Source organism: Nomascus leucogenys, chromosome 10 (genome assembly GCF_006542625.1).
Source record: "Nomascus leucogenys isolate Asia chromosome 10, Asia_NLE_v1, whole genome shotgun sequence".
In the NCBI taxonomy this organism is placed as follows: Eukaryota; Metazoa; Chordata; class Mammalia; order Primates; family Hylobatidae; genus Nomascus; species Nomascus leucogenys.
The window spans coordinates 44,850,621-44,873,136 of NC_044390.1; the positions used below are offsets into that span (position 1 = coordinate 44,850,621).

The 22,516-nt window shown below is 45.3% G+C and overlaps 1 long non-coding RNA gene across 1 annotated transcript; it reads right to left on the reverse strand.

The window, feature by feature from the left end:
- Nucleotides 1–1,062: 1,062 nt before the first annotated feature.
- On the reverse strand, nucleotides 1,063–15,087 carry LOC101176983. The gene is made up of 3 exons (XR_001114124.2): nucleotides 14,941–15,087; nucleotides 3,057–3,367; nucleotides 1,063–1,425 (listed from the first exon to the last, which is right to left on the reverse strand). It is a non-coding gene; the product is annotated as an uncharacterized LOC101176983 (long non-coding RNA).
- Nucleotides 15,088–22,516: the final 7,429 nt, after the last annotated feature.

A 22,516-nucleotide genomic window follows, 5' to 3' on the forward strand; every position in this document is an offset into this window, starting at 1 on the left:
TCATGAATGGTCAATTGCCCCAACATGTCTGCGGCCGTGTTAAAAAATACACTTGGTTTCTAGAAGAATGCAAATTCCAAGGAATATAATAAAAATGTTCTTTTAAATAACTAGTTATGTCACTTTGCAAATAGCTTTGATGTAGCATTCCTGCCTGCATAAAGTTGAAGCTACATCTGTGTCAGCCATACCTGCGTTTATGATACCTTCCCTGAGAGAGCAATTAGGGGCTGGTGAGGGCTGGAGTTCTAGCTAATATTTGAAACTACATGTGCGTCTGCAAGCTAAAGGGGAAAAAAGGGCTGTGATCATCTGTGAATAGAGAAAAGAATTCTAACAGCTCCTACCTTTTAGACACTTGATAAAAAATGCTGTTGGGGGGGTGCCTGGAGAGTCTCAAGGGAGTGGCTTTTCCGCTGAGAAATGAAGACTGCCACATAGCCGCCAGCCGGGCTTGCTGTAGGAAGCTTACAATTTGGCTCTCTTCGGTGGGGTTTGAAGTTAAATGGTCCTGTCTGTTTCTTCTCTTGTTTGTGTCACTTGTTAAAGATCCCTTGAAATGCACCATTACAGTTTCTTTTTAGTTGATTACAACAGAGCTAAACTAGTCATCTTGCATTTCAGCTGTCCCTAATTTCTTATAAGGGCCCATGGAATAGATCTTTTCTTTTTTTTAATTGCCCAAATATAAAAACATTTGACTTGCTATTACTCTTAATGTAACTGTAGATCTTGTAATAAAAGGTGAAGTGAAATTGAGTGTCCATAAATCAAGCAAATGAATGCACAGAAAAGAACTAACGATACATATAGTCAAAAATATGTGCAGCCTTAAAGGAGAAGCTTGGCATTATGTGTGTGTTTTAATATTATGCTTTTCATTAGGCTGGACTCTGTTTTACAGGAAAAACAAACATTTCCATATTTGAATTTTTCTTTCTCTCTTTCAATCCAAAAGAGAATTTCTTTTGTTGTTGTTGTTGTTAGTTTCTTTCTAAAAGGGTAAGAAATTAACATTGCTTTTCCCCCCGTGAATGTATGTGGTGAAAAGCTTGCAGGGTGTTTTGATGAAGCATGCAAAATGTTTTATTAATCAGAGTAATAGAGTAGAAATCAAGGCAGTACGTCTTTAAAAGTGCCTGGGTGTACAGGTACGCGGGGAGATTGGTAAAACCGTTGACCAAGCACAATGTACGTAGACAAATGTCTTCTCATTGTGTGATGCGTGAAGGCCATGATAGATGGCTTCTAACAACAAAGCGTGGCCACAGAGACAAAATTAGTGTTGTTTTAATTACCAGTGTCTGTAATGTTATCTATCCATAACTGCCTGAAATAGACCGTCACAGAGGGTCAGAAGGCGACCCGAGCTCATACTTCCACACATAGCTTCCTTATCGGTTCTGGAGTCGTAACAGCAGTGTGCTTTAAAAAAAAAAAAAAAAAAAAGAAAGAAAAGAAAAAAAGAAAAAGAAGAAAGGAAAAAGTTTAATGCTTCACTTGAAACATTTATTTATAACAAAAAAATTGTTTCTTGTTTAAGGGAAGTGCCTTTATCTTTTTCTTTCAAAGCAGATCTTATTAAATGCTATTTGGAGGTCAGAGTAATGGGCAGAAAATGGGACTGGCCTTGACATTCTTCACCGAAAGTTTACACTCTCGGAGCGGTGTTTTTTGTCAGTCACAAATAGCATTATGACACTAATAGGAAAGAAGGTTCTTTATTTTTGAAACCTCCTTGAGCTGAGATGGGCTCCTCTTCAGACATTAGTAAGTGTGTATATTGTGAAGATGAAGTATCCCTTACTTTCTGAGCTTGCGGGAGATGAAAGATAGGCCAGTTTTTGAAAATGGCCTGCGTGGCACATGCTATAAATGAGCAGGGAAAGCAATCGAGCTAATAGATTACAGTAATTATCCAATCTTTGGCTAGTTTGTATTGGCAAACTATAAATACAGTACACATTAGAACAAGGTGCTTACAGAATGTACATGAAAGGTCATTGTAATTTGCAAGTCGCTAGTCATTAGAATATGCTAAAAACCATTGCTTCAGGGCTCAGATTTTAATGATGAATACATTGATTATTAAGTAGCAGAGGAAAAATGTACAAGAGCGGCTGTGGTGTAATGATAGGTTGCTTTATTTTGGGAAGGAAATCAACTCAGCTTCAGAATGCAGGCATTGAGGAATATAATTGCAGTGAGGAAAATTCCTCAGAGGAGCTTGGCACATATTAAAAGCAAAAACTTGAGACATGTTTGTGATAAGATTACTAATAAATCTCTGGTAAGTCTTAGACTCCTGACAATAATACAGCAACAGAGTACTTCATCTTCTCCAAGCTTTAGAATTTAAGATCAGTCACAAACAATCTAAATTACGACTGATACTAGGCAGATGCAGTACTGGACGATGTTGCTTGTCATAAATCTCTCGTTCCTTATATGCAAATTAAACTCCATTTTAAAAGATAATTTTTCACATGGTGATCGCCTTTATTTGCGAAACGCTGGTGGTTTTTAATGCGGAAAGAGAAAAAGCCAGGCTCTACATCCGGGAATGATTTTGTGCAAGAGGGGAGGCAGGAGCCTGTCATCTGGATGCTTCGGGTGGGGCAACTTGACCGGCTTTGGAGAGAAGTTAGGGACCAAGTTGGGCTTAAATACAGCCACACAGTGGCTGCCTTGGCTGCTGGCTGCAAGGGGGAAGTCCCTGGGTTGCATCTATGTTGCAAGGCTTTCTGACTTTTATATTGCAGAGTGGTGCGCCTGTTTCTGCTTGTTCTGTGATGGAAGGATTTTGTCTGACAGCCACCCGCCTCCTGCCCGCTTCCTGCCCCGTTCTGTCTCCGCTGGGGAGTTCACCCTCTGCCCCTTGAACCTCAGTTCTCCTAGCTGGCTATGGGGCCGAAACCTGGAGTAACTCCTCACCTGACTGTCCTGCGTATCTTTTCCAAAAAGAAGTCAACATGGAAATGGCCTGTAGTCCCGAGTCCTGTGCCAACCATTATCACTTTTTTTTTTTGCGTTTTAAGAGCAAAGCAGCAGCTTACCTCTGGGTCCTGATAGAGAAGGAATGGCTTGGTTTTCCTCATTGCAGTCTGTACTCATGAAATGTTTGTCTCTGAACCCCTGAATTTTTACTGCAGGGCTGTTGATGGGAAACTTGGAAAGAATAAAAAGAAAATTTAAAGAGTGGGAAGCACCTGCCTTTTCTGAAATCCATCATTCCGCTACGTCATCCGTGGACCTCAAGGTTTATAGGAGATGCTCGGCCTCTTTGTTGAAGCCACAGGGCAGTGAGGCCAGGTGTGTTGAAGGCCTCTCCAGGGCCCCAGAGACAGGGATGCTGGCTGGCATTTGTCTGGCAAAAGAGTAAAGCAAAGGGGTTTTCACACCGTACTGGGTTCACTGGGGTAGTTTGGGGGCAGGGTGCTTGGGATAGTCTTATTCTACATACACCTCCAGAGAAATATCAGGACCAAGGGGCCACGTGGCCAAGTGTTTTCTAACCAGTAGCAGCACCACACTGGAAATCTGGGTCCAATCAGAGGTTGGGCAAATTCTTCTTTTCGCCTGGTGCTATCAGGATGGAACTCCTACTATTTTTCCATTGTTTTCTTGGAAATACATTGGCAGGTCCCAGAGAAGTGGTGGGAAGTCTGTATTTGTGCTTCTCTTTGTCTTTCTGTCGTTCTACCCCCACACCCTGAACACACACTCTCTCTCTCTTTCTCTCTCTCTCCCCCTCGCTGCCTGTCTCTCCACGTCCTCTCCAAATTAACGAACTTAAAACAAAAACCAAGTGCTTGTTGATCAGTGCTGACAACCTCTTCCAGGAGGAAGGGACTAGTGGCTCCTCGGGGGCAGATGCGGCGGGAACCAGGTGGAGTGGCACATCCCTCTGGGTCCTGTGTAGCTAGTCATTTTATCAGCCTGTGCATTAAGGGGCAACACCACGCAAGGGTAAGAGTATAAACATGCTTTACAATTCTCAGCTCCCTAGCATAAGAATACTTCCTGCATGGATGTAAATTTACAACAGGTGCTTATCAAATGTGAAAACGCTTGCAAATCAGAAACAAACTTAAGGGTGAACGTATCTCAGTGACGGCTTTTGCAAGGGCTGTGCTTGATGTTGGGCTATAATGTTGTTACTCTTTAGTTTCTACATGAAGTATCTTTCCATGGTTTGCCACAGGGAGAATTATGATGGCTGAGCCTCAGACACTGGTGTGAAGATGCAGATTTGTTTAATGAAATCCGTATTTACCATTGGGTTACAAACACAGCTAATATGCCCTACATTCAAAGGAGAGATCTTCACTCTCAGAATTAATATTTTCATTAATTGTGTCTTTCTACCAGAAGGCAGACATCATCTAACCATCTTTGCAGTGTAACTGCACCTGTGATAGAAACGTTTTTAACCGTCCCGTTCTCGACAACTAAAATGTGTTGTATTTGTAACATAAGGCAATAGCTTCTTTTCTCAGTTTGCCTGTCCTAAGTGGCGAATTCTCCAGTATAATCGGGCTGTGTGTGTTTTTTCCGAATTGCACTTTTTGTTTTGCAGTTTTAAAATAGTCCCCACCCCTTTGCCCCCCAAATCTTTAAGGTTTGCTTGTAAGATGTACTTGTTGTGCAGGAAGCAATTAGCCTGTTACAGAGATATTAATTAACATGTTGAAAATGTTTTCTTTATTAATGAGAAATTCACACATTCTATTTAAATTAATTTGTATAGTTTAAAATTAATTTATCGTGGCCTTTGATGACCTCAGATCTACGAAGACAAAACTGGAGTATTGTACTAACTGTTAAACCGTTCATTAAACATTTTATGCAAATAGTGTTTGTTTATAAACAAATTAACTGCAAGGATTTTCAAAACAGGTGCTGTGTTGTGAATGCGTACTAAATGATGTGGTACTGAAAGAATTAATTAGACCTTCAAATGTAATTAGTTGCAATAATTTGCGTGATTAGCGGCTTGGTTAAGAAGTAAGACACACACATTGTAATGCATGGGAGAGTCACTGCAGTAGCTTTGTTTTTCATATGGTGAGGATGAGTCTTCTCCATGTTTAGGAAATTTTTCAAAAAATTGCTGACATAGCTGCAGTTAATTGCCAAGTATCCTGTGGGGGGTAATGTTGTTGTTGTCATCTTTTTTTTCCCTCTTTCTCCCTTGGCTTCTTGCAACGCATAGCCACTGGATGCAATGCTGTTTATTTGCACCTTTATGAATTTTTAAAAGAGAAAGTTGTTAACCCCAGATCTTTTCATCCCCAGAGGATATGACAATGCTTAACACTTTGAGGGTTAAAAGACAGTACACAATTATTATAAGCCAAATGAAACATGTCCTGCATTTCAAGAGCGGCTGTTGTCGTTCAGGGAATAGCGGCAGTCATTTTTTTCTTGACGTTGCAGTGTCTCTTCTGTTCTTTCAGAAGATCGGCCGCCACTGTGAACAGTTTAGTCTGATGGGCCACGAATACTGGTGCTTGTCACTGCCGATGGCCTGTTTACATGAGGCTAGTGTTCTAGAGGCAAGGCCATTGAGATCCCTGGGACCACAGCTTTCAGATGGATTTATTCTCTAGGGCCATGTTGCTGTGAGATGACGCTCAATGTCTTAGGGACCCTCAGACCTCTAACCTCTATGCTGAGACCTTCCATAGTACCATCCTGCTTTGAAGGATCCTGGTAAATAATAGACCAGAGTGATTTCATTTCTTCATTTGTTTAGAAATATTCACTGGGTGCTCATGAGGCACCCAGGCCCTGTTTTAGGCTCCAGGGGGATGCGGTAGTGACTCATACAGATGATGTCCTTTTCTCATGCAGCTTCATTGGGTGCAAAGGCAAACAAGCAGATGCCAAATCTCAGACAATTTCAGCCATGAAGAAATAGGAACTTGGCTGATTTCTCCTTACTCAAGTGCACAATTCCTGTTGAAGCATCTCTGAACAACTGTCACTCTTGTGTCCTCACTGGGCAATAGTGACATCCTATACTGGAGGAGACGGGATAGAGGGAGTGGTAGTTGGTTAAGGGGTGAGCCAGGGTTCTAAAATAAGCCTGTTGTGTGCCTGTGTGTGTGTGATGTATCCTGCTGTTCCCGAAACCTACTAAATGACAGAAAGACTTGAAATGCATGGTTTCACTGGTTTCACATTTTAGGAAGGCTCTTTTACCCAGGGGGAGAGTTGAATTATCTCGTCCCTTCCCTACCACAGTGAATGACCTTGGGCAGGGCTGGGGTGAAATCTGATTTCTCTTCCAGCTCTAGACATCAAGGATTCTACTCTTGGCTTTGGAGACGTTGAGGATCTAGAGACAAAAAACTTGTGAGTTTCCGTAAGACCACAGCTTTCCCTCCTCTGAATTTCTTGGCGGTGTTTGATTCGGTTCATCCTCATTTTTAGCTGGTGTTTGCAAAGCAGTCTTTAAAATAGGCCCTTTTTGGATGATGTTTGAACTTGAACAAAATTAACATTTGCGTGTCATCAGTAGCCGCAGTGCATCATTCTGGGCAGTGAAGGATGAAAAGTCAAGAATGCGGGCAGCTTGATTAAAATGAACAATCCAGGAAAGTTCGGAAAGATGGATATGTAGAGCTGGCCTGCTAATTTATGTGGACTCGATTCCAATTGAAAAGGAACATTTTTTTCCCCTTTGAAACTTTTAAGAAATTAGGTTTTAAGGCGGAACTGGTGCACCACTCAACTTAAAATAGAAGAGAATTTGATTTTATGTGGTGCCTTTCACATTCCTGAACTCTATATAATATCACACATCAGAGCTCCTGGCTGCAGGGTGGCTGGGAGGCAGGGCTAGGTTGAATGATTCCTAAGAAGGGGATGAACAACCATTCCCTTTGCAACACTTGGAAAGAGCTTCCTGTGGGGTTTTAAAGCCTTTCTCTTCGGGGCCTTTGCACGTTTTTCTCCCTCCTTGGACTGTGAACATGGAGCAAATATTTACAGGGGTCTTAGGAGCTCTGCGCAAAAATTGTCCTCTGTGCGCAAATACCATCCTAAATATTTACTGGGACCTTAGCACCTCTGCCCACAAATTGTCCTCTGCATGCAAATACCATCCCGTCCTAGAAGATTCAACTAGAATGTTGTTTCCTATTCCCCAAGGCAACATTAATAGTTCCTTCCTCTGAAGTAACCTCTACAGTAGTATTATCAATTGGGCTCGGTTGTGTGTGTCCTTGGGAAAATGACTGCCCTTGACTGAACCTCACCTGCACATTGGAGCCATGCATAGGACTGCCTGAAGGTAGAGGGAGAAAGCTCAAACTAAATGCCCAGCATACAGGCTCTTGATAAAAGTCAACATACCCTCTTGCTTCCTCTACCCTTGCATGGGGAGGAGTGCTGATGAGCAGACAACAGGCAAATGAAACCCATCTCCCCGCCCACAGGCTAGAAGAGGACTGGAGACAAGTCATGGGCGGTCCCATATGTCAGATATTTTTGAGTTCCCAACTGATTGCAATATTTACTGCCTTTTGAGAACAGACACATTGTCCACCTGCTACCAAGCAAGACCCAAATAGAGACCTAGCTTTTCTCCTTACTGGTGTATGTATGACTTCTCTTATGAGCCTCAGTTTCCCCAATTGTGAAATGAGCAGTTCTGGTGCATTAGGGCTCCTTTCCACTCTGATACTTTAGGAACCTGTATTTGGTTTTGAAATAATTATAGAATCAGGAGACAAATTAGACTAAGGTATTTCCTCTGCCCTTATGATCTCTTTCATTTTTTTTTTTTACACATTTATTTTGAGTTATATTCTTTCTCTCTCCCTCCAGTGTGATACATGAAAAAACAGACTTTAAAACGGACCTTGTGGAATAATATTTGGATTAGAACAGAATGCTACTCAAATATGCGTTGTTGATTTCTGCCTAAGCATGTTTTGGGTAAAAAAGTTAAAAATGGTGAGATTCCCTTAGACTTAGGGAGCTGGAGCTGGAGCTAAGTTGCAAGGAAGGAGGAAGTGGCTATAAAGAGGAATCTAGGGTATCTCTTAGGGTCTCACTACCCTGGACACAGAAATGGTGGCTCTGTGGTAGAGGGCTCGAACAACGTTAAAAATGAGGAAATAATCTGAACAACCACGATGATTAATACAACACTCGTCTTCAAAGAGCCATGAGATCTTTAGTATCTACAAAATATATGAGGCTTCAGTTGAAGTTTTTATCAGAGAGATGCAGCTGGGGTTTTATTTCATCTTCACTCAGCTGAAGGCAACCTTGAGGGTGGATGGAAGGGGGTTGAGGTGGGCGGAGAGAAGTCTGAAGACAGAGAAGCAATATCCCAGCATAGGCACCTCGGGAAGCTTGGTGTTGTGTGTTGGCATACAGAAAAGTACAACAGGGGGCTTGTTTGGTATCAGACACTGCTGGCTTGAATGGTATCTGTCCTGGGTGTCACTCTCTCCTCTACCACTTACTTAACTGGGTGGCTTCTCCCGTCCTCAGTTTCTTCCTTTTTTTTTGAGAGGAAGTCTCCCTCTGTCACCCAGGCTGGAGTGCAGTGGCGTGATCTCGGCTCACTGCAACCTCAGCCTCCCAGGTTCAAGCTATTCTCCTGCCTCAACCTCCCCAGTAGCTGGGATTACAGGCACGTGCCACCACGCCTGGCTAATTTTTGTATTTTTAGTAGAGACAGGGTTTTACCATGTTGGCCAGGCTGGTCTCAAAACTCCTGAACTCAGGTGATCCACCTGCCTTGGCTTCCCAAAGTGTTGGGATTACAGGCGTGAGCCACCACGCTTGGCCAATTTCCTCCTTTTAATACTGGTAACGTGTAAGCCCTACTGTGCAGGGTTTTTCTGAGGACTAGAGAGAATCTAGGGCAGGGTCCTACGCATAAGTGGAAGTCACCTGAACACATATTTGAACAGCATTCTGTCCTAATAGCATTCTGCCCTAGACAGTGCTTGCAGAGAACAGACACTCAACAAGTGTATGTGAATATGCATAGTAACGTTATTCCCTGGGGTTTTCATGTGCACATTTCAGTTTGGGGCCTGTCCCTTCCCTGTTTTCTCTCTCCACTCTGTTTTGAAGAGCTCGTTGCTTTGTGAGGAGCTGCTGATGGACTGTGTTATGTTGTAGGTTCCAGCCTGAACATCTCCAAGTAACAATTTTGGAAGCACAGACACACAGACACACACAAAAAAGTTAGAGGTGTGAGAAGACTAGCATTGGAGAGAGGCTCAAAGAAGAGGCCACATCATCCGATTCGTGTAGGAATTCACTGATCTCGGCTCCAGGAGGGACTTAGGGTTAGCATTCCTTGGTTTGGTCAGTTTCCCTGGAAGGTAAGGGGTGAACCCATCCAGGGCAGTGCCGTTGCCAAGCAGTGTGTTTTTACTTGGAAATTCCTTTCCACATCTGAGGCACAGTGATGACTCATCTGACTCTCGCTTTTCAACTCATTTCCTCTGGGGCAATTCTCTCTGGAGCCCGTGCCCAGATGTTTTTTTTTTTTTTTTTTTTTTCCACCATTGGCAAGATGGAAAGGATGCTGGAGAGAAAGTTTCTCCAGTTCCCAAGCATCAGCAAATTCGAGTGAGCGTCCAAAGGTAATTGTATTAGGCAACATACTAGTCTTACTCTAATGGTCTTAAGAGCCCCAATGATAAAGTGTGTATGTTCCAATGATTATAGGAATTTTATTTTCATCTGGTTTTTATATTGCTATAAATATTTTGCATTTACCAAATAAAGTGGTTGCTATGTAGAGATCATAACTTCTGGGACCTAAATTTGCTTCAGATGATAGGCAAATTATAGAGTACAATATGTGATCAAACAGCAGTATGGAAAACTTAAATAGAGTGAGCCCTGAGGACGAAGCCTGCTTAAAACTATGGGGGATGGAATAAATGGGAGTTTTAGCAAAGCTATCGCTGATTCCAGCAGATAAATTATGCTCTGCCTTTTTGTATCTCTTTGGGACTGTACTACATAAATTATGACCAAATATAATTTAGGCTATCAGCCTATATTTCTGAACATCCATCTTGTACATTTTAAGTATAAAATTACCATTTTGCAGAAGTATAAAATTGAGACAAATTTTTTTCCATCTGTGCATTTAACTTCTGCATACTTTATAGCAGCTAACGGGTTCGAGAGGACCTCATTACCATCCGGAGGGGACATTAGCCCCGCGACTATATAACTGTATTAAGATCTACATAAATGGGAATAAAGTTCGAGGGACAGTGGAATGTGGAATTATATATTCTTTCTTAAATGGAGATGTAACTTTTATATAAAACTGCTCGTCGCTGCTTTTCTGAATAAGAGTCACTGTTTATACATTCAAACTTCCTGATGGAGGAGGCTGTGTTTAGGAAAACTCCTTTCAAAACATGCAGAAAAGGGCAGGCTTTTGGTGGCGAAGAGGACCTTCCGGAGATCCCTCGGCCATGGGAGGGAAGATCTGGTCTTGAACTCCGGCGTGGCCCACAGAAATGACAGTGACTTCTTGGAGCCTCATTCTACTGCCCCCCAAGCACCACCTCCTCAGATTTCTGAGTGATGTGAGTGGGCAAGTCAGACAGGCCCTGTGCCCACCCATCAGGGATGAGGCTCCCTGGAATGACTTCACCTCATTGGCTTCTCGGGAGGCCTGGGTCTGGGTCGGGGACTGCACTGGACTATGAAGCAATGAGAACGGGCAGGGATTTGGGGGACGGGGGACCAAGTTCACTTCCTCTGACAATTGCAGGTCTTCTGAGGGTGCTTGGCAAACCTTTGGCCAGGGACTGGGGCAGCTCAGGTTTCTTCCATGCAGACCTGGGTTTCTTCACAACTCAGGGTAACATTGCTCCGACAACTGTTGTTGCATCTGAGGACAAGTTTTCTACTTTGGAGCTCACAGGGTTGTTTGAGCTGGAATGGAGCCTCTTGCAGTTCATAGCATGGCACAGTGGGAGGTGCAGGTGGCAGGGGGATGTTAAGACTTTGCACCCTTTGTGCCAAGTGGACAGCACCATATATAATCTTCCCCTCATGTCCGTCACTCCTTTATAGACAGCAGATCTTAGAGAATTTCTTCCCGTAATCTTCTTTTGCTTCTGTATATGTTTCATTTTCCCCTCTCCCTTAAACTAGTTTTTTTTTCTTTTTCCTATGTCTTTTCTCTGCTCCTGGGTGTGTGTCTTTTCTCTTTCATTTCATCTGTTTTTCTGCCTCTCTTCTTTCTTACCTTCCCCTGATGGCCAAATTGTAGAATGAACATATATTTCAGCCAAACAAGGTGGCTCATTGGTCTATTTGATGTGAGGTGCTGCAAGCTTAGTTCCTCAGGAGGCTGCAGTCCAAGTGGAGAGAGGCTGACCAGGTGCACAGAGAACAGACAGTCAGGGCTCCCGTGTAGCCGGAGGTCTGGGCATCAGTCACTGCTGTGAAATGTTCGGAGATGTGAGTGATGATACCAGACATGGATAGGAGTCATCGCACAAGTCAAATGACACACCAGATCTTTGTTTCCTCACCGGTTTGGGGAAAATCAAATCAGACTACAGAGAAAGAAGGGCTTATGAAGACACAGGCGCCTGTCTCTGCTCTATAGGAGTGGCTTCGGAAGGACAGAAGTCCCAGCTCTGTTTGGTAGTTGAGCACACTGCTCTAAGAAGGCATCAAAAGAAGCTTCTTTCATGGGTAAGGTCTGGTCATGTTTACAATGGAAGATCCTCTCTTTTTCTGAGACAGAGTTTCGCTCTGTCACCCAGGCTGGAGTGTAGTGGCTGCAGTGGTGTGATCTCAGCTCACTGCAACCTGTGCTTCCTGGGTTCAAGCGATTCTTGTGCCTCAGCCTCCTGAGTAGCTGGAATTACAGGCATGTGCCACCATATCTGGTTAATTTTTGTATTTTTAGTAGAGATGGGGTTTTGCCATGTTGGCTAGGCTGGTCTTGAACTCTTGGCCTTAAATGATCCACTCACCTCAGCCTCCCAAAATGCTGGGATTACAGACATGAGCCACTGCACCCAGCTACAGATTTCTCCTTTTTTATAGGAGAAAAACTCACAGGGGTACCTGGGGGGCTGTATCAAGGGTTGGCTCTCCTGAAAGGGCTCAGAGCTCACTGTAGGCTTGACAGTATCTTGGGTTCCCCAAATTCAGGGAAAATGCATCCAGCAGGGGAACCTCGGCTCTCTCCATCATTGAGGAAGTGGCTGGCAAAGGAGGCGACAAGAGGCAGAACCCACTGAGACCTGGGAACCAGGATCTATCAAGTCCGGGTATCCCAGCCTCAGAGAGGGGATGTCCACTCAATCATCCGCTCATTAGCTATTCAGTCAATATTTATTGAGGACCTACTATGAGCCAGGCAGGTTCTACTTCAGTGACTAAGATACACCTATACCTTGCAGGCCACCAGATAACAAGCAAGCAATGTAATACATAAATTAAAAAACCTCTAGTTGGTGATAACTAGAAGACTAGCATTGGAGAGAGGCTCAAAGAAGAGGCCACGTCATCTGATCCATGTAGGAATTCATTGATCTTGGCTCCAGGAGGGACTTAGGGTCAGCATTCCTTGGTTTGGTCAGTTTTCCTGGAAGGTAAGTTTGAGACTTTCTTCAAAAAACAGAACAGAGGCATCATTTAGAAAGTGCCTCGAGTTGGCGGCTGCACTGGAATGAGTGGTGGGAAGTCCACTCTGAGGTGGTGACTCCTGGGCTGAAGCCTGTTGGATGAGAAGGAGCCTGTCATGGATGGGGGAGCAGCAGAGGGGACCACATCGGGACTGCTAGCATGAGGATTGCGAAGATACTAACCCTACTGGCTCCGTCATCCTCTGGGCTCACCCATGACAGCTCTGAGGGTAACCACAGGAGAGCCTTGAGTCAACCTGGTGAGAAGGCACGGTGGGATTGTGGTAAATGTCCAATAGATAAGCATCCTAAGGTTCGGAAGAGCTGGTCACTGTCCCAAGGTCATGCAGTGAGTGAGTGACAGAGTGGGCATCTGAACGGCGGCTTCCTGGTTAGACTTCCTCCCACTGTTCCTTCTGCGTTTTCAGGTCCAGATGGAGTATCCAGGAAGTGCTGCCATGAGAGGCATGTGCTGTGTGTCATTTCCCGTTCATGACCTTGTAAACCATGGGCAGCAGTTTTGAGAGTTAAAGAAACATCAAACCTACTTGAGGAGGGTGCTTCTTCCCAGTGGCGGCCTACCGCCGCTCCCCCACGCTGTGACATTGCACACCGTATGGGCTGCCTCATTTCTAGTGGGGTGACTGTGGATGGGGATCCTGCCCTGTGTGCCGGGGTGCAACCAACCTATGGCTCAAGCATGCCCATAAGTCCCCTGAAAATAGTGAGCCCAGAAGAGCTGGGGGCTGGCTCTGTCCATTCATGAACTCTCAACTGCTCTCTTCATCCAGAGCTAGGGTTCAGAACAGGTGCAGGTAGAGATCGGCTTTGAGCAAGGACAGATGGACACCACCACACACTATCACTGACTCCGTTCAATCCCCCAAAGCCCAAGGTCACACCTTTGGCAGAGCCTGGGTTATCAGAGCTGAGACCAACTCTCACCACCTGCAGGTGCTGGGGAAACTACCCATTCATTTGCTGAGAGAAACAAAACCATCCTGACCTGGAAATGCACCCATTGGCCTTATCAATACTCTTTATTCTTGTGATGGATCACCCCAGGAAGCCAGGCTGTAATACGAAACCACACTATCAAATCACCTTGGGGAGCAAGACAGTGGGCCCTTGTCATGAACATATTCTTTTGCTGAAGGCAGCTGGAGATATCCAGCCAGTTTGGAGCTAAGCCTGAGATCTTTGGGAAGAGCTTCAGTTAGCACCTGGGGTGGCAGGTAAAGCTACGGCAGGGGAAAACAGGGCAGGTTGTCAGTGGAAGCCTGGGGACCACCACCAATCAGGGACAGGTCAAGAACGAGGAAGCCATGGGTGGAAATGAGCTGGAGTGGTCATGGAGGAAGGAAGAAAACCCGAGGCCAAGGGGGTAGATAGTTTCAAGATGGCAGGAGTGTTCAGTGGTGATGAACACAGCAGAGATGTTCAGCCACACAAGGACTGAGGAGTGGGTGTCTGAGATCTGCCTATGGGAAGGTCACTGATGACTGGACTGAGTGAGAGGGAGGAGGTCATCATGTTAAGGGTGGATAGTTTGTTGGTTTATGGTAGGAGTGCTTTAGCTGGTGGTGATGGGGAGAATAGAGTGGAGGAGACAGAGGACCGTGGGCAACAGGGAAGAGCAAGGGGGAAAGGTTGGTCTTTAGTGGTTGGTGAGACTGGCAGGAAGGTGTCACCATGAATGTTGCTAAATTTGTAGGTGGAAGGATGAGGTCACCAGAGCACTGGGAGGAATGAAAGAGGAAGCTGAAAACAGAGGCGGAAAGCCCTGATGGAGGGACCCAGGGTGCAGTGGAGATGGGGACCCACATGCAGTGCTACACAGTGGTGAGATTCTTACCATTAGTGCCCAGCCACGTGGGTGCAGGGTGGGAGGAGGAGGGGTGAGCAGGGTGCAATCTCTGTAGGTTTAAGGACAAGGAAGAGATGTGGGATAACTGAGTGCCCAGCTGAGACCAGTGTGTTCTTATGAACCAGTGTGGGTTCTGGGCTACGTCAGAGGGAGGAGCTGCCAGGAGGGACTGATTCAAGGGGCAAAGGGGTGGCTTCACTGTTCTGCAGGTCTCTGGGAAGAAAACCAGGTGTCTGAAGACTGGGAGGAAAGGCAGCTGTGGTCGAGGGGTGGACACGGGGATGTTAGAGTTCTGAGACCCGTCCCTCCACCCTGTGGTGACGACACTATTCTGGGACAATGCTGGGTGAGGGTGGCTGAAGTGGAAGAGCTGGAAGGCTCGAATCCCGGCTTTCTTGCGTGAGATTGAGCGAGATACTTCACCTCTTTGGGCTTCCCCTGCAAATGGCGGTAATGATGGTGCTTCCGTGATAGGGTTGTGTTACCATATGGCAAAGCAGAAGCAAGTCGGAGTCTGGAAGAAATGACTCATGTGGCGCCTTAGGCCAGGGCAATGCTTAATAAATGATTACCACTATTGTTGTCGTCGTCATCGTCATCATGTCATAGAACCAGGGTTCTAGAAGGCTCTGTGGCAGCGAGTGGGAGGGTGATTAACAGGGAAAGAATTAGGAAAGAGGACACGCAAGACCACAGTAAGAGATGGAAATAAGAGTAAGTTTAGGGGCCGGGTGGGGGGAGGAAGCATTGCAGCCCCCCCGACTGCATGTGTTACGGAGATGGGAGCTTGTTTGGCTCCAGGTTTCTGATCTAGGCCCAGCTGAGGGTCTGTGGTAGAGCCTGGTCAGCTGTGAGGGAGACAGTGAGTGCCCCTACAGGTGGGGCCTGCCCTGAGAGTGTCTGGAGCATGGATGGACCTGCATGCCTGAAAGTACTGTAAGGCCAGGCCGTGCAGTGAGTCAGGGATAGGCCTCAGGGGAGTTTACCATTTGTAAACCCAAGTGTTTCTTTCTTCTTTGCCCTGTGCCTCAGTTTCCCCACATGTGGCATAAGTAATTGGAGAAGGTGATGTTTTAGTTCCTTTCTGTACTGCCATTCTCTGATTCCAAGTCTGCCTTTCCTGATGTTTTTCTGAAATGCCACCCCACCCTCTCACCCTGAGTGGTGAGAAGCTCAAGTGGACAAGTCACATGCTTCTATGGGCATCAGGTGCTTCCCCTAACAAAAGGATGGTGCTTCTTGGATAGCCATGAGCAAACCATTTGCACAGATCAGGGCTGCTTGAATACAGAGTATAAACATGTTTGGGGGAAATAAGCCCAGTCCTCAAAGAGAGATGGCTCCAAGGTGAATTGTACCCAAAGGATGGTGGGGAATGTTCCATAGGTTTTCTGGGACCTCCTTGAGCAGTGTCTGTGGTTGGTCTTACCTGACAGAACAAGGGGTGAGTAAAAATGAAAGTGGTCCAGGGAGGGAAGGAGAGGCAGGGCAGGGCATGGTCTCACTATTCCAGCTTTCTGTATCAGTGCTGAAGACCTTGATCTCTGCTTCAGATGACAAGCTCGGTCTTGCAAATTGGTTAGCAAGTGGGGTTTGTTGTCCTCTCCAATAGATTTGGGGGCAGTGGGAAGCATGTCTTGTATCATCAACCCATTTGTGGAGTCCGGGGGGGTCTTGGCAACTGGCCTTAAGGCCACTGAGAGGAAGTGGAGCCCTTCTAGCTGCTGCCCAACATGCACACCTGAGCCTGGGCATGCACAGCCAGGATGCTGAGGACATGAACTTGAAGAAGCAAGGAGGTCTGTCAGGAACAGTAGGACAAGGAGCAGGGAAGTGAAATGCAAATTGAAAATACCAGTTGCCTCAATGAGATATCATCCAACACCAGTCAGAATGGCTATCACTAACAAGTCAAAAAATAACAGATGTTGGCATGGATGTGAACAAAAGGGAACACTTATATATTGTTGGTGGGAATGTAAATTAGTTCAACCTCTACGGAAAACAGTATGGAGATTTCTCAAAGAATAACAGAACTACCATTTAACCTGCAATCTCACTACTGGATATCTACCCAAAGGAAAAGAAATCATTATATTATTCATCAAGTATATATTAATCATTATAATGTATACTTATATTCATTACAGCACTATGTATATATTATAGAATATATTCATCACAGCACTATTCACAATAACAAAGTTGTGGAACCAGACTTAGTGCCCATCAACAGTTGACTGGATAAAGAAAATGTGGTACATACACACCATGGAATATTACACAGTCATAAAAAAGAATGAAGTTATGCCTTTTGCAGCAACATGGATGCTGCTGGAGGCCATTATCCCATGTGAATTAATGCAGGAACAGAGAACTAAACACCATGTGTTCTCACTTATAAGTGGGAGCTAATCAGTGGGAACACACGGACATAAAATGGAGATAATAGACACTGGGGACTTCAAAAGGGAGTAGAGTGTGAGTGAGGCAGGTGTTGAAAAATTTCCCATCAGGGATAATGTTCACTATTTGGGTAATGGATACACTAGAAGCCCAATTCTCACCAGTATGCAATATACTCATGTAATAAACAGGCACAGGCACCCCCTGAATCTAAAATTAAAAAATAAATCACACACACACACACACACACACACACACACACACAAGAAAATACCAATTGTCAAAGCCAAATTCTTCCAGAGCAGCATCGCCTGTCCCTCTGGGTCCCATCTCTGCCCAGCACAAAGGCCCCACGCACCAGGGTGCATGGAGGGTCAGCACATCCTGCTGCTTCCTGAAACTAAAGCCTTTGGATGAGGACGGGGAGCCCTTGCCTCTTCCTCGAGCCACGCGACTTCCTGTTTTTGTTTCCCATCCTATGCTTTGCTGTAGGAGCAGGGCCTGCTGACAAGGAACGGTCCCGTAGAGGAATGCAATTGCGCCCTTGTTTGCCCGGCGCCCTGTTTGTTCCCCGTGCAGAACAATGACCTCTTGTAAGCCAGTGCTTTCCAACCTCACTGAGGGTTACTGCGCAGCCCCGATTCCTCCCCTGATTATCTTGACGCCTGTCAGACTGTGAGGTTCTCCCTCCCCTCTCTGCTCTTTCTTCCTAATAGACATGAAACAGTCCAGTCAATAATATTTTACTTGTCTTCCCACTGCGTGTCTCTTCTTCTGATCAGTTTAGGCGGGTTTGACTGCAGAAAGTCAGAAGGGAGGTTAAGATCTGAAAAGTTCAGCCAAATGTTATCAGCCTCAGAGATGTTGCTAAGGGAAAGGCCCCCGAGCCCTTGGTGACCGGAGCCAATAATAGCTGCGATTCACTGATAGCATCAACGCCTGTCAAAGATCCAGGCGTTTGTGGTTCGTCTGTAAACGCAAACACCTGTATCCAGTCAAGCTATGATGGTTATCCTCTCTTTCCCTGTCATTCCGATCGGTTCCTTGAAGGGGCTGCCAGGATGTTCTAAGCTGTGAGTTGATTTATAAAGTGAAGGGTCTCTCCAAAACTTTGGCATGGATGGGGAAATTGACAAAGGGGGCGCCTCTTTTTTAGCGGGTGATGTGGCGTTTTGACAATGATGAAGTTGACAGTCTTCTTTTAATTGCATTTTTGAACCCATGGCACCCGTGGCCCGAGCCGTGGGAAACAGGGGCTTAGGCGTACTTTAACTACCTTAACACGTCCCCCTGAAAGGACACTTAGTGCTTGTTTGAGATTTTTGCATGTGATGAATTAGATCAAAGTGACTAATAAATAGTGTTCGGGTAAGCTCTTCAGAACACAGTATATGCATAGTTGTGATATTTTCAAGATTCAACAGGCAAGGTCCAAACTGTTAAATAAACTTCAGTAAGTGCAAGGAGAAGACACAGCCTGTGCCGACTCTCCCAGTTGGGGCGAGATTGTGTGGGGCATCAGGTCTCTCTCAGTGAAAGACTTATTGACTTGGATGCTTGGGTGGTCAGCCATGGTGGCCTGGAAAACAGAGAAGAAACGTGGTCACATGGCATCCTTCCCAGGCCGCATCCTCAGCCCCTCCACGTGGGTGCTTTTGTGGTTCCCTGGGAGCTCTGCCCCTCCTCTGCTGGGAATGTCCACGTGCACTTGCCTTCCATAACCTCTGGCTTCCAATCCCAGCAGCATGAAGTTACAACTGCCCCAGCCACTCAATCCACACCATCCCCTTGTCCACGTGACTCTAGATTTGGTACCATCTTGTCCATCTTGTTTGTTTGTCCTCTCTCAGCAGCAGCATACAGCTCAGAGTAGAGGTTGGGGAAAAAGGGAAAAGAAAAAAGACTGGGGAGCTGGGTCAGGGCAGGGCACTCAAGGGTATCAGCTAGCAGCACAGTCTCTGGAGTCAGAGCTGGGACAAGCTGGGTTCAACACATGCTTGGACCACACTCTTCTCCAGCCTCAGTGTACCCGCATGTAAAAAGAGGGCGATGACAGTATCGGTTCACTTGCTGTGAGGATGATAGGAGACAATGTAGTGGGTCAAACAATATAAAAATGGGACCCATGAAAATGGCAGTTTCACAGGGCACAACGTAACATGAGAAGCACTCAGCAAAATGCCAGGTGCTTAGCAAAACCTCTCAGTATCAGCGATTTCTCTTCTTCTTCCTCATACTTGTTATTTTTATTTTCCATCTTCCCAACACTTCTGGATGAGAAAAGTCTAATTTGGACCTGGGATTAGTGGAAAAAAAAAACCCTTGGGTATTCAACTAATAATGTAAAGCATAGAGTAACAAAAAAAATTACAGTGACTTAATCAAGAGCAATTCAGTGCAATTCATATGTAGGCATCACAGGCTCCCTTTGAAAGCCTAGAAGAAGGCAAGGGAGATGTGGGCCCACCCTGTGGCCAGTCTCCACGAGTGATGCCCACTGGATCTGGCTGGAGATGTTCATTATACACTGAGTATTTAAAAGCTCACAAGCCAGATGATTCTCAGTGCTGTCAGGGTAACAAAAGTCTAATTTGGATTTTTTTTTTTTTTTGCCTATAAAGAGAATTTCGAGATGCATTGGTTCCATCCTTTTTAATTGTTCCTATATATTTTGCTTCAAAATAAAAGGACCACAGTGAGATGATGCTCTGGCCACATGTGCCAGGGAGGAGGTGGCACCCCATGTTGGATCCTCAGGTGAAATATTGCTTTTGATAGGGCCTGGGGGTAACTGGTGAAGACTGTATAAATGACTGGATTGGAACAATTTGCAAGACCTCCATGGAGAAGGGTCTGCTTACCTTGCCCCTTGTTTTCTATTCCTCTCACTTAATCCCTTATTGTTTTATGCTTCGAATTGTGCAATAGCCTCTGAAAACCTTCAGTCGTCTTCCTGCAGTATGAGGTGGAAATCGTTCTCAGCAATGATTGACGTTGCCTCACTTCTGCTCAGAAACCCCATAGGGCCAGTTTCCCACAGCCTGGTGAATGTACTTGTATATCTGCTACCATAAAACCGTGAAACTGTGTGATATGGTTTAGTTCTTTGACCTCACCCAAATCTCATCTCAAATTATAATCCCCACATGTGGAGGGAGGGACCTGGTGGGAGGTGATTGGATCATGGGGGTGGTTTCCCCCATGCTGTTCTCATCATACTGAGTGAGTTCTCATGAGAGCTGATGGTTTTAAAGTGTGGCACTTCCTCATTCTCATTCTTTCTCTCTTCCTGCTGCCTTGTAAGATGTGCAAGCTTCCCCTTCGCCTTCCACCATCATTGTAAGTTTCCTGAGGTCTCTCCAGCCATGCAGAACTGTCAGTCAACTCTTTTGTTTATGTCACCCAGACTCAGGTAGTATCTTTATAGCAGTGTGAGAAAGGACTAATATACTGTGTTTAATTGATCATGGTTTGGTAGGCTCAAACTAAGATTTACATGTTTACTTAAAGAAGGCAAATGACTCTATGGCTTGCAAGGGACTGGTTTAAGCACTGAAAGCCCCCTGTTCTGGGAAACCTCTCAGTCCCAGGAAAATCAGGATGGCTGGTCACTCTAGGTTAAGGAGAAAAGCATCTGGCTAGGCATGGTGGCTTATGCCTGTAATCCCAGCACTTTGGGAGGCCGAGGTGGGCAGATCACCTGAGATAAGGAGTTCGAGACCTGTCTGGCCAACATGATAAAACCCCATCTCCACTAAAAATACAAAAATTAGCTAGGCATGGCGGTGCACACCTGTACTTTCAGGTACTTGGGAGGCTGAGGCAAGAGGATCACTTAAACCCAGGAGGTGGAGGTTACAGTGAGCTGAGATCGTGCCATACACTCCAGGTTGGGTGATAGAGTGAGACCCTGTCTCAAAAAAAAAAAAAAAAAAAGAAAAAAGAAAAGCAGAAAAGCAAAGCACCTTACACCTTTAAGTTTGAAGGGGGAGAAAAAACAGTAAATAAGAAAACGAGATTTAAAATGGACAGGTGCAGAGAGTTCAACAGAATCAGGTACAACTGGTTATTTTTGGACACTCTTTACAGAATATATCAAAATTCCAACAGCAAGTGAATTGCTGTAGTGTGAACTAGAATGAAATTTCCATTTTGATTGTGAAATAAGTAATAAGAGAAATTGTGTCCTGTTCCCTCCCTACCAACCCCTCTAACTAGATTTTTTTTTTTTAAGAGACAGGATCTTGCTCTGTCTCCCAGGCTGGAGTGCAGTGTCATGACTATAGCTCATTGCAGCCTCCAAATCCTGGGCTCAAGTGATCCTCCCCCCTCAGCTTCTCGAATACCTGGGACCAAAGGTGTGCACTACTACACCCGGCTAATTTTTTTGTTTGTTTTGTAGAGAGAGGGTCTCACTATGTTGCTCAGGCTGATCTGGAACTCCTGGGCTCAAGTAATCCTTCTATCTCAGCCTCCCAAGGTGCTAGAATTATAGGCGTGAGCCACTGTTATTTCTCTTTCTTCCTTCCCTTCCTTCCCTTCCTTCCCTTCTCTCCTTCTCTCCTTCTCTCTTTCTCTCTTTCTCTCTCTCTTTCTTCTTTCTTTCTTTCTTCTTCTTCCTCCCTCCCTCCCTCCCTCCCTCCCTCCCTCCTTCCTTCCTTCCTTCCTTCCTTCCTTCCTTCCTTCCTTCCTTCCTTCCTCCTTCCACTGTGGGCTTGCCCTGCAAGGTGCCTGCCTTTTGATAGCAGCTCTGAAAGTCAGGTCTGTAGGGGTGGGCAAATGAGTCCTTTGATCAAGGTTGGTGTCCCCACTTGGGTGTCCAAAGCAAGCCAGTTTCTGGATGAGGGGCTGCATCTGCATAGCAGGTCACCCCTTGCCATCCCCTGGGGGCACCCCAGCCTTGAGTTAGCTAACCGGGGGCAACTGAATATAGAGAGAAACAGCTTAGTTCATGCCCAGACTTTTCCTTTTCAGGTCTTTCAATTAATATTGTCTTCTAAAATTAACATGTAGATATAAGTCATTAATGTATCATGAATATGTATTCTGTTGTTGATAAAACACTCTCTCTCTCTCTCTCTCTCTCTGTCTGTCTCTCTTTTGAAAACTGAATCTCTGGGGAATTTGAACCCATGAAGATTTGCGGTGCTGGTGAGGGAGCACACAGTGGTGACCGCCTCCAGCTTCAGCCCCATGGCTGCTATGGTTGCCACTCCCAGGGGCTCAACCAGAAGATGATGCAATCTTTCACATCAAAGTAGAATTCACAGTCGCTGCACACCAGCCCTTCGTTCTAACAGTGAAACTCCAGCCACTTCAAGGGTTCCTCCATAGCTGTAGAAACTGTGTGTCTTCCCTCCCCAGCACCGATCTCCTTAAGAATTGACCTTTGAGACTGTGTGTTCAGTAATGTCTCCAGTTTTGCTTGGTTAAATATGGAAAAATGTTCCTCTAGATAGAACCAGCTCCCCATTTATTTCAGAGCACCCTGTCTCTGATGTAATGCTGCCTGGTTTATGGCCTCGTTGCTCTGCGTTTCGAGTTGAGTAATGCCTGCTGGTGCAGGAGGCACCACCTACGTAACCACAGGAAG